This window comes from Bos mutus, chromosome 6, assembly GCF_027580195.1.
Source record: "Bos mutus isolate GX-2022 chromosome 6, NWIPB_WYAK_1.1, whole genome shotgun sequence".
In the NCBI taxonomy this organism is placed as follows: Eukaryota; Metazoa; Chordata; class Mammalia; order Artiodactyla; family Bovidae; genus Bos; species Bos mutus.
Genome location: NC_091622.1, coordinates 101809860 through 101822391, shown reverse-complemented (window position 1 = coordinate 101822391; position 12532 = coordinate 101809860). Strand labels below are relative to the sequence as shown.

General features: G+C 39.0%; 1 protein-coding gene across 1 annotated transcript in view; it reads left to right on the top strand.

The window, feature by feature from the left end:
* KLHL8 (kelch like family member 8) overlaps window positions 1-12532 on the top strand; it is a 57611-nt gene that overhangs the window by 12010 nt on the left and 33069 nt on the right. The gene's annotated exons all lie outside the window — the stretch shown is intronic.

The window sequence follows — 12532 nt, the reverse complement described above, 5'->3', positions numbered from 1 at the left end:
AAATCTCTGCTATTTGCTTTTGTTTAAAAAAAAAAAAAAAGAGGAAATAATGAGTGTAGCTTAATTTTTTCTGACTTAAAAGTTAAAAAATGAATTTAACATATTAATCTTTGTAATGAAATAATTGAAAAATGTCTTTGCTAAGTGACATCCTTTGTGATTATGGTTAAAATAATACATCCAGAATTCAGGGTTAAAGTAATTTAATTATATGTTGATTTAGATAATAGAAAAAGAGTCTCCAGGGTTCATAACTATTCTGTTTGTTTGGAAAGTATTTTTAGTACCTCTGCTAACTGTATGCTGTGCTCAACATGGGCCTAGTAGAAGTGAGTAGAAATTGCCTATGTTTTGCGGACTCAGTGTTACTGGAAATACTAATAGTAATCAGGCAATTATTACAAGTATTATAAATTTGAATAAAGGTTGAGTATGGTATAACAACAGACTGGTTCCAAATAGGAAAAGGAGTTCGTCAAGGCTGTATATTGTCACCCTGTTTATTTAACTTACATGCAGAGTACATCATGAGAAACTCTGGACTGGAAGAAACACAAACTAGAATCAAGATTGCCGGGAGAAATATCAATAACCTCAGATATGGAGATGACACCACCCTTACGGCAAAAAGTGAAGAGGAACTCAAAAGCCTCTGGATGAAAGTGAAAGTGGAGAGTGAAAAAGTTGGCTTAAAGCTCAACATTCAGAAAACGAAGATCATGGCATCTGGTCCCATCACTTCATGGGAAATAGATGGGGAAACAGTGGAAACAGTGTCAGACTTTATTTTTCTGGGCTCCTAAATCACTGCAGATGGTGACTGTAGCCATGAAATTAAAAGACGCTTACTCCTTGGAAGGAAAGTTATGACCAACCTAGATAGCATATTCAAAAGCAGAGACATTACTTTGCCAACAAAGGTTCGTCTAGTCAAGGCTCTGGTTTTTCCTGTGGTCATGTATGGATGTGAGAGTTGGACTGTGAAGAAGGTTGAGCACCGAAGAATTGATGCTTTTGAACTGTGATGTTGGAGAAGACTCTTGAGAGTCCCTTGGACCACAAGGAGATCCAACCAGTCCATTCTGAAGGAGATCAGCCCTGGGATTTCTTTGGAAGGAATGATGCTAAAGCTGAAACTCCAGTACTTTGGCCACCTCATGCGAAGAGTTAACTCATTGGAAAAGACTCTGATGCTGGGAGGGATTGGGGGCAGGAGGAGAAGGGGACGACAGAGGATGAGATGGCTGGATGGTATCACTGACTCGATGGACGTGAGTCTGAGTGAACTCCGGGAGTTTGTGATGGACAGGGAGGCCTGGCGTGCTGCGATTCATGGGGTCGCAAAGAGGTGGACACGACTGAGCGACTGATCTGATCTGATCTGATGGTATAATCCGCTTTATAAGTACAATGAAAAAGATATTCATTTGTTACAGGAGCACAGAGGAAGTACACCCAATCCAGGCTAAGAATAAGGGAGATTTTTTTAGGGCCTTTTTGAGCAAATAAACCTGAGTTGAGTCTTATAAAAATGAGTTAAGAGTCAGCTGGGAAGGATGGATGTTGCTTTAAGGGCATTTCAAAATGAGAAGATAGCCTGAACAAAGACAGAAAGATAGCATGAAGTGTGTAGAGAATTATATGCAGTCAGGTTTTTCTCTGCACAACATAAGGTGGGGTTTACCATCTTATTTCACAAATATACACAAGTTAATTTTGATAAATACACATTCTCTGTCAACTTTAAGATGTGGCTCTGAAATTAATCAGAAACCACTGTAAAATAAAATACTTTCTATCATTTAAAGTCTTCATCTAACTGAATTGTAAAGAGTACAAACCAAACTTCTTTTAAGGAAGCTTGAGTCTCCTAGCACTGTTGCTGCCTGTAGTAGGTACTGCATCAGTAACTGTATAGCTCTGAGTTGTCTTTAGAGGTGCTTTCAGTCGAAGTGCTTCTCTTGTCATGGAGCACAGGCTCTAGAGTGCACAGGCTCAGTCGTTGATACGCGGGCTTAGTAGCCCTGTGGCATGTGGGATCTTAGTTCCCAGACCAGGGGTCAAACCTGTGTACCCTGCATTGGAAGGCAGGTTCTTAACCACTGGACTACCAGAGAAGTCCTCAAAGTGACATTTAGAATTCTTTCTACTAGTATAAATGCAAAGAAGTTTGAAAAACAGTATAAAGTGGACTGACTTATCACAGTTGTACCTTTATGCTTTTGCTGTAAGTCCTCTTTTCTCTGATTATTGCAAGTTGTTGTGTTTACATGGAAAAAAAAATACATTTTTGTTAGGTATTTTCTGCAGTGAATCAGTAAAACCTATGTTCTTCTTTTTGAAGTACTTTAGTCTTCAGCTGTTGGTTGATATGACTTTATTGGCACTTAGCGAACAAAAAAATGATCTTAACTTCCTACCTGTTTTAGTGCCATAAGGTACCAGTGCTAAGTCACTTCAGTCATATCTGACTCTTTGCCACCCTATGAACCATAGCCTGCCAGTCTCCTCTGTCCATGGGATTCTCCAGACAAGAATACTGGAGTGGGTTGCCATGGCCTCCTCCAGGGGATCTTCCCAGCCCAGGAGATTGAACCCAAGTCTCTTACGTCTCCTGCATTGGCAGGCGGGTTCTTTACCACTAGTGCTACCTGGGAAGCCCCATAATGTACCAGAGTGTGATAGAAAAAGACTCTGTGGACCATCCCTCTTTTTTTCTGTTGTGTTTATAAACTCTTACATCACCAACTCAGTGGACGTGAATTTGAGTAAACTCTGGGAGACAGTGAAGGACACTGAAGCCTTGGGTGCTACAGTCCATGGGGTCACAGAGTCGGACACGACTTAGCGACTGAACAACAAATATTTGGGGAAGGAGTATCTTTTTTTTTCTTTCTAAGAGAATCTTAGGTACATTAAAAATAATTCTGGGTTAGAGTTTAGGTGGAGTTACACTTTAACTCATTACAAATTTGTGTTCTTTAAAGAGCTTAGCTGACTGATGAGACTTATAGAGTGAAGTGTTTTACAGTAAATATTCTTTTCCTGTTCCTGGCTTCCTGTTCTATTATATATAACAAAATTTTTTAAAAATTCAAGACACTGAATTATTTAAATACACCATTAAAATTTTTTTTTTTTTTTTTGCTACACCAGAGGTCTTGTGGGATCTTGGTTCTTCAACCAGGGATCGAACCTTCACCCCCTGCATTGGGAGCATGGAGTCTTAACCATTGGACCTCCAAGGAAGTCCCTAAAAAGACCATTTTAAAATAATTTGGTATGAAAGTTTTTGAGCTCTTGTCTCTTGCCCAAATCTAACATCAAATATAAAAGCAATTTTATGAAAATGAGTATTTGCTAATACCCTTTTGATAGAGCAGTCCTCTGACAAAGGAAATTATTTTATGACCATAATAAAACTTTCTACTAGACAGAGCTAGAGTAGTTTGATATAAGGGGGAAAATGTGTGATAGTTTTAAATTGAGTATATTTAAACCTAGTGAAGTTTAAATGAGATATTAATGATGTCTACAGTCACAGTACCCACTTAGGACATGAAATACAGTATGACAAAAGTTCTAGATGAAAGAAGACTCATGAGGCTAACCAGTAATGGAGAACTGACTCGGTTTTTTTAAATTTGGGGGAAAAAACACCCAGCCCACAAGAATCAGGTTAATTCAGTCACATATGATGCAAGCTCATGTGGGTAAGATAAATGGGTGTCTTTGAGACATAATCTCAGTTCACACTGTTAGGTAGATAAGTCTAAAACACAAGAGGAAGACAGTGAACAAACTAGAGAAGTACAGTCTATGTTCATAGATGGGAGATCACGTCTTATTGGGAGAATTAGAGACGTCGTGGAAGAAACATTACTTAATAAACTAGGCCTTCACATCCTTCTGCATGCGGAGAAGCTTTGAGGGCTTGTGCGTATACTTGAGGAAAGTGGAATAATGACATCTGTGAAATAGTAGAAGAATGAACTGAATCAGAACTGAACTGAAACCCTAGCTTCCACAATTTTCTACCTGTGTGACAGGGCAAGTCAGGGATGTTTAGGCCATCTGTAGTGTTGTGGATGTGCATGCTAAGTCGCTTCAGTTTGTGTCCAACTCTGCGACGCTGTGGACTGCCACCCGCCAGGCTCCTTTGTCCATGGAATTCTCCAGCCAAGAATACTGGAGTGGGTTACCATGCCCTCCTCCAGGAGATCCTCCTGACCCAGGGATCAAGCTCAGTGTCTCCTGCATTGGTAGGTTGGTTCTTTACCACTAGTGCCACTTCGTGATGCTTAAATGAGAGTATAGTCAGCCCTCTGTGTCTGTGGATTCTGTGTAAACGGAGGGCCAACTGTATTCTACCATTTTGTATAAGACACTTGAGCATCATCTGGTTTTAGTATCTGAGGGAGGTTCTTGAACTACTCCTCTGTGGATACTGAAGGACAGCTGTATCTGTAAGATTTCTGGGAAAATACGTGACACTCGGTGGTTTAGTAAGTAGTGTTTCCCCTTCTTTTTCCTATTTTATGTCAAAAATTAGTGGAGGAAAAGATTGGAAGGTAGGCTGGAGTCAGAGCAAGAAGAGCCTTGAACGCCTGGATAAGCTGCTGAAATGCATAACATTAAGCAGCTTGGAAGTGACACAGCCACATAAGTCTGGTGGTCCTACGTAGATGTTTCGGGTTGGGATGGAGAGGCATAGTGACTGGTTAATGAAAGATGCAGGAGTCTGAATTAGAGTGCAGTGAAAGAGAGGAGAGTTTAGGGAGAGTAGGAAGAAAGACAAATGGGGGAGAGATTTTTCCCAAATAGAAATCAGGGGAATTGAAATTAATAGGTTATGTAAATCAGAAAAGCAGTCAGATATGGCTCAGGTTTTTGAATGAGGGCAGCTGAAAAAATGGCATTGCCACTTGCAAAAGCAGAGGAATTAGAAAAAATAGCTGATTTTAGAGGGGAGAGGGTAGAGAATTTGACTTTTCATGTATTTTTTTGTTCTGTGATTCTCTTTCACTTGCGGTATGCTCTGAATCATAATGCAGGGATTAACAGCACAGACATTTGGAAAGTGTCCTGCTGGCTAGGTTTGAGTCCTGACTCTACCACTTAAAATTATTATATCCTTAGGGAATTGACCCTTTTGTCAGTATGTAGTGACACAACATAAAACTGCCCATCTAAACCATTTTTAAGTGTACAGTACATTAGTCTGTGTGGATCACAATCAAATGTGGAAAATTCTTCAAGAGATGGGAATACCAGACCACCTGACCTGCCTCTTGAGAAACCTATAAGCAGGTCACGAAGCAACAGTTAGAACTGGACATGGAACAGCAGACTGGTTCCAAATAGGAAAAGGAGTACGTCAAGGCTATATATTGTCACCCTGCTTATTTAACTTCTGTGCAGAGTACATCATGAGAAACGCTGGACTGGAAGAAGTACAAGCCGGAATCAAGATTGCCGGGAGAAATATCAATAACCTCAGATATGGAGATGACACCACCCTTATGGCAGAAAGTGAAGAAGAACTAAAGAGCCTCTTGTTGAAAGTGAAAGAGGAGAATGAAAAAGTTGGCTTAAAGCTCAACATTCAGAAAACGAAGATCATGGCATCTGGTCCCATCACTTCATGGCAAACAGATGGGAAAACAGTGGCTGACTTTATTTTTCTGGGCTCCAAAATCACTGCAGATGGTGATTGCAGCCATGAAATTAAAAGATGCTTACTCCTTGGAAGAAAAGTTATGACCAACCTAGACAGCATATTAAAAACAGAGACATTACTTTGCCAACAAAGGTCCATCTAGTCAAGGCTATGGTTTTTCCAGTGGTCATGTATGGATGTGAGAGTTGGACTGTGGAGAAGGCTGAGCGCCGAAGAATTGATGCTTTTGAACTGTGGTGTTGGAGAAGACTCTTGAGAGCCCCTTGTACTGTAGATGGACATCCAACCAGTCCATCCTAAAGGAGCTCAGTCTTGGGTGTTCATTGGACGGACTGATGTTGAAGCTGAAACTCCAATACTTTGGCCACCTGATGCGAAGAGCTGACTCATTTGAAAAGACCCTGATGCTGGGAAAGACTGAGGGCAGGAGGAAAAGGGGACGACAGAGGATGAGATGGCTGGATGGCATCACCGACTCAATGGACATGAGTTTGGGTGAACTCCGGGAGTTGGTGGTGATGGACAGGGAGGCCTGGCATTTATGGGGTCACAAAGAGTCGGACACGACTGAGCAACTGAACTGACTGACTGACATTAGTCTTAAAACACTATGTACACATTGTTGTGCAACACATTTCTGGGACTTTCCATCTTGCAAAACAGAAATACGTATATCTATTGAACAATAACTCTTCTTTTTCCCCACCCCTCCGCCTCTGACAAACACAGTTTATTTTTTTCATGAGCATATGACTACTTTAGATACCAAGGGGGAAGGTGGAAGAGGGTGGGATGAATTGGGAGATTGGGATCGACATATATACACTACTGTGTATGAAACACATAACTAAGGGGAACCTGCCGTATAGCACAGAGAACTACTCAGTGCTCTATGGTGACCTAAATGGGAAAGAAATCCAAAAAGAGGGGATCTATATGTATATTTATAGCTGTTTCATTTTGCTTTATAATAGAAACTAACACAACATTGTAAAGCAACTATACTGCAGTAAAAATTACGTTAACTATTATCTTATGGTTTCTGGGAGTGAGGAATCTGGATACAACTCATCTGGGTCCTCTGCTTAGGATTTCACAAGGCTGCAGTGAGGGTGCTGACCTGTGTTATCATGTGGAGGCTTAACTGTGAAACAGTCTACTTCCAAATTCATTTAGAAAGTTGGGATAATTTCTTTGCAGCAGTGTGAGTGAGGACCCTAATGTTTTACTGACAGTTGGAGAACTCCCTCCGATCCTGGGGATTGCCTGTAGTTTCTTGCTGCAGGGCTCTCTATCCATGGCACTTGGCTCCTTAAAGGCTTGCAGGTGACCCTCTCACTTCAGTCTGTTCAATCTTATATAATGCAACATAATCAAGCGAGTGACACTTCATCACCTTTCCATGTTCTGTTGGTTAGAAGTAAGTCACAGGTGGGTCTTATCCTCAGGATTATATGAAAGCATGACTCATGGGGGGGGGTCACTGTTCTGTGTCCACCACAGTAACTTTAAGAAGATATTAATAACTATAATCTGTAATCTTACATTGAACATTTTGGTCCCTGTCAAAAGCTAGAATCAGTTGTTGATGCAATTAATAATAAAGACGCTAATATAGGAAAAGACTAGTTAAGGTATTTATTGTTTTCAGAAACAACATAAGTGAAGCTTCCATGCTAATAATACCAGTATTTGCAACATGGTTTATAATTTCATAAGTGCTTGTAAATCCATTATTGCATTTGATTTAATTTTTAGAATAGTCTTATGAAGTAGATAGATATACCTGTTTACAGATGAATAAGGTTAGCAGGGCCCTCAAAAAAAAACCTCACACATAGCCAGTAAGTACATAATCACACATTTTAACTTAAAATCTCTTTGTTACTATCACTAAAGTAGAATGTAGCATAGAACTGTTCATGGTGTGAATACTCATCAAATATGCTTTGATAATAAGTAAATTTGACTTTATATAAATATAGTAAATTTGATATGAAAATAAATGAGATTTATTAATGCAAGTGTCTGTGTTTAGCAGCACTGTATCTCTAATCCTCAGAATATTTCTTTAAGATAAGTGGCTTCTCTGTTTCACAGATGAGATAACTAAAGTTTTAGCAGGTTGTCATTTGCCCAAGGTTATTCATTTGGTAAATGGTGGAACCGTGAGCTGACTTCAAAATGTAGCATAAGCCTGTTTCAGTCAAAATACCCTCTATTTTTGCTTTGCGTCACTGGATAAAGTCTTTAAATTTTCCAGTTTATAGCTTCTGTTTTTGGAGGTAGTGCATTCCATGTCTTAAAAGTAATGTGCTCTTGAATTGTTCTCAAATTAGATATTTTAAATCATTTTTTAAATTTATTTATTTATGGCTGTGCTGGGTTTTTGTTGCTGTGCTGGCTTTTCTCCAATGTGGCGAGCAGGGGCCACTCTCTAGTTGTGATGTGTGGGCTTCTCATTGAGGAGGCTTCCCTTGTGGGGAGAACAGGCTTCAGGCGTGTGGTCTCAGTAGTTGCCGCTCCCAGGCTTGAGAGCACAGGCTCAGTGGTCGTGGTGCACAGACCTAGTTGCTCCGTGGCATGTGGGATCTTCGTGGATCAGGGATCCAACCCATGTCTGCATCATTGGCCGGTGGATACTTTACCACTGAGCCACCAGGGAAACCCCTAGATTTTTTTTATTGTGGTAAAATACACATAGCATAATACTGTTTTTAAGCGTATGTTTCAGTGGTATTAAATACATTCACATTGTTAGGCCATCTCCACTACCATCCATCCCTGTAACTCTTTTCATCTTATAAAACTGAAACTCTGTACCCACTAAATAAGTCCCCATTCTCCTCTCCCCACAGCCCTTGGCAATAGTCATTATACTTTCTGTCTTTATGATTTCACTATTTGTATCTCATATAAACTGAATCATACAGTCTTTTATTTGACTTATCTCACTTATCTTTAATGTTCTTAAACGTTCATCCACATTGTAGCAGAATAATATATTTATACCACATTTTGCTTATCCATTTATTTGTTTGTGGACACTTGGACTGCTATAGTGAATAGTGCTGCTCTGAACATGGGTTGTAAATATCTCTTTAAGACCTTGCTTTCAGACTCACAAAAGGGAAAGGACTAGGGAGGGATAAATTAGCAGGCTGGGATAACATATATATATATATATATAAAATAGATAACCAGCAAGACATACTGTATAGCACAGGGACCTATGCCTAGGATTTTGTGTTCCTTTGGATGTATGTCCAGAAGTGGAATTGCTGCATGATCCAGTAGTTCTATTTTAGATTTTTTGAGGAACTACCACACTGTTTTCCACAGTGGCGGTACCATTTTACACTTCCACCAACCGTACACAAGGGTTTCAGTTTTCTGTTGATCTTTGCCAACACTTGTGGGCTTTGGTTTCAGGGTAATGCTAGCCTCGTGGAACAAATGGGGAAGTGTTTCTTCCTCGTCAATTTTTTGGAAAAGTTTGAAAAGGAAGGTATTAGTTCTTCTTTAAATGTTTGGTAAAATGTACTGGTGAAGTCATAAGGTCCAGGGCTTTTATTTGTTGGGAGATTTTGATTACTGATCAGCCTCCTTACTAGTTATAGGCCATAGTTATAGAAATAGAAAACAGATTTTCTATTTCTTTGTAATTTAGTGTTGATAGGTTTTGTGTTTCTAGGGACTTGTCCTTTTCATCTAGGTTATCCAAGTTGTACAGTTCATAATTTTCTCTTACAGTGTTTTTTGATTCTTTAGAATCAGTAGTAATGTCCCCATTTTAATTTCTGGATATAGTGATTTGAGCCTTCTCTTTTTTCTTAGTCTATCTAGCTGAAGTTTTGTCAATTTTGTTTATCTTTTCGGAGAGCCAGCTTTTAGTTTGATCAGTTTTCCTCTGTTGTTTTTCTGTTCTCTATTTCATTTCTCTTTGCTCTAATCTTCATTATTTCCTTCCTTCTGCTAGGTTTGGGTTTAGTTTATTACTCTTTTTCTAGTTCCTGAAGTTTTAAAATTAGGTTGTTGATTTGAGATGTCTTTTTTTTCCCCCAAGTGTTTTAAAACTGTAAATTTCCCCTTGAGTGCTACTTTTGCTGCATCTCATGAGTTTAGCATGTTGTTTTCGTTTTCATTTGTCTCTAAGTATTTTCTAATTTCCCTGTGATTTCGTCTTTGATCCATCAGTTTACAATTATGTTAATTTCCACAATTTCATAAATTTTTCATTTTTCTGTTACTGATTTCTAAATTCATTGTGAAGTGATTAGAGAAGATACTTGGTGTGATACCTATCTTTTAAAATCTGTTGAGTCTCAATTTATGGCCTAACATGTGGTCTCTTCTGGAAAATGTCCCATGTGCTTGCACTCAAGAAAAATGTGTATTCTGCTGTCGTTGAGTAGAGTATATGTTGAGTTCTGAATATGTCTGTTAGATCTCATTGGTTTATTATGTTAAGTCTATTGAAATCTTCAACTATTAACTGTAGGACTATTTCTCCATTTCTTAGCTTTAGTTCCATATATCTTCATGACTTGTCATTAATACGTGCCTCTTGAGAAATTTGTATGCAGGTCAGGAAGCAACAGTTAGAATGGACACTGGAACAACAGACTGGTTCCAAATAGGAAAAGGAGTACGTCAAGGCTGTATATTGTCACCCTGTTTATTTAACTTATATGCAGAGTACATCGTGAGAAACGCTGGACTGGAAGAAACACAAGCCGGAATCAAGATTGCCAGGAGAAATATCAATGACCTCAGATATGCAGATGACATCACACTTATGGCAAAAAGTGAAGAGGAACTAAAAAGCCTCTTGATGAAAGTGGAGAGTGAAAAAGTTGGCTTAAAGCTCAACATTCAGAAAACGAAGATCATGGCATCCGGTCCCATCACTTCATGGGAAATAGATGGGGAAACAGTGGAAACAGTGTCAGACTTTATTTTTCTGGGCTCCCAAATCACTGCAGATGGTGACTGCAGCCATGAAATTAAAAGATGCTTACTCCTTGGAAGAAAAGTTATGACCAACCTAGATAGCATATTCAAAAGCAGAGACATTACTTTGCCAACAAAAGTTCGTCTAGTCAAGGCTCTGGTTTTTCCTGTGGTCATGTATGGATGTGAGAGTTGGACTGTGAAGAAGGCTGAGCGCTGAAGAATTGATGCTTTTGAACTGTGGTGTTGGAGAAGACTCTTGAGAGTCCCTTGGACTGCAAGGAGATCCAACCAGTCCATTCTGAAGGAGATCAGCCCTGGGTGTTCTTTGGAAGGAATGATGCTAAAGCTGAAACTGCAGTACTTTGGCCACCTCATGCGAAGAGTTGACTCATTGGAAAAAACCCTGATTCTGGGAAGGATTGGGGGCAAGAGGAGAAGGGGACAACAGAGGATGAGATGGCTGGATGGCATCTCTGACTCGATGGACGTGAGTCTGAGTGAACTCCGGGAGTTTGTGATGGACAGGGAGGCCTGGCGTGCTGCGATTCATGGGGTCGCAAAGAGTCGGACACGACTGAGCGATTGATCTGATCTGGTCTGATAGGTGTTATATCTTCTTGCTGTATTGAACCTTTTATTAATATATAATTTCCTTTTTTGTTTCTTGTAACATTTGTCTTATTTTTGTCTAATACTAGTGTAGCCATTTTTACTGTCTTTTGGCTACTATTTGCATGAAATCTTTTTTCAGTCTTTTCCATTTCAACTGTTTTGTGCCTTTGGATTGCAAACGAGGCTTGTGTAGACAGCATGTAATTGGATCCTGTGTTTTTATTTATTTTGCCAAAATTGGAGCATTTAATCCATTGACATTTGGTGTTACAAACCAAAATTACAGTAATGGTAGCTTTTTACATTAATAACTTGTTAAAAATTCATCTCTCAGATATAAAAAAGCACAGTTACAAACTGCTGTTACAGTGATACTAGCTTTTGTCAATTGTCCATGTATATTACTTTCATAGTCATGTGGCTTTTAGCTACTGTCTAGTATTCCTTCATTTCTTTCATCTGTAGGACTTCCTTGAATTGCAGGCCAGGTCTAGTGATCTTGAACTCCATCAGCTTTTGCTTATCTGGGAATATCTTAACTTCTCTCTCACTTTTGAAGGACAGTTTTGCTAAATATAGATTCTTGGTTGACAGATTTTGTCTTTTAGTACTTTGAACATATCTGCCCATTATCTTTTGGCCTCCAGAGTTTCTGATGTGAAATCCACTGATAAATTTACTGAGGATCACTTGTGTGTGATGATTTACTTCTCTTCTTTTCAAAATTCTTCATTTTTTTGGAAGTTTGACTGTAATATGTCTCTTTGAGTTCATCTTCTTTGAAGCTGATTAGATGTTTGTCTTTCATAAAATTTGGGAAGTTTTCAGCCATTATTTCTATGTGCTTTTCTTTGTCTCTTACTCATCCAGGACTCCCATGATATGAATGTTGATCTGTTTGATGTCCCACAGGTCCCCTTAAGTGCTGTTTATGTATCTTCAATCTTTCTGTTCCTCAGGCCTGATAATTTTCTTTGTTTGAATTTCAAGTTTGCTGAGTCTTTTTTCTACCTGTCCAGGTCTGCCTTCAAACCTCTCTAATGAATTCTCAATTTCAGTTATTATACTTTTCAGTTCCAGAATCTCTTTATGATTGCTTCTTAGGTTTTCTGTTGCTCTACTGATAGTTCCATTTTGTTAACATGAATGACTGTACACATCTTCCTTTAGTTCTTTGTGTATCTTTAAGACAATTGTTTTAAAATCTTTGAAAGAGAGCTCATGGAATTTATCCCAAACAGAGACAGTTTCTGATGATTTATTTTTCCCCTTGAATAGCCGATA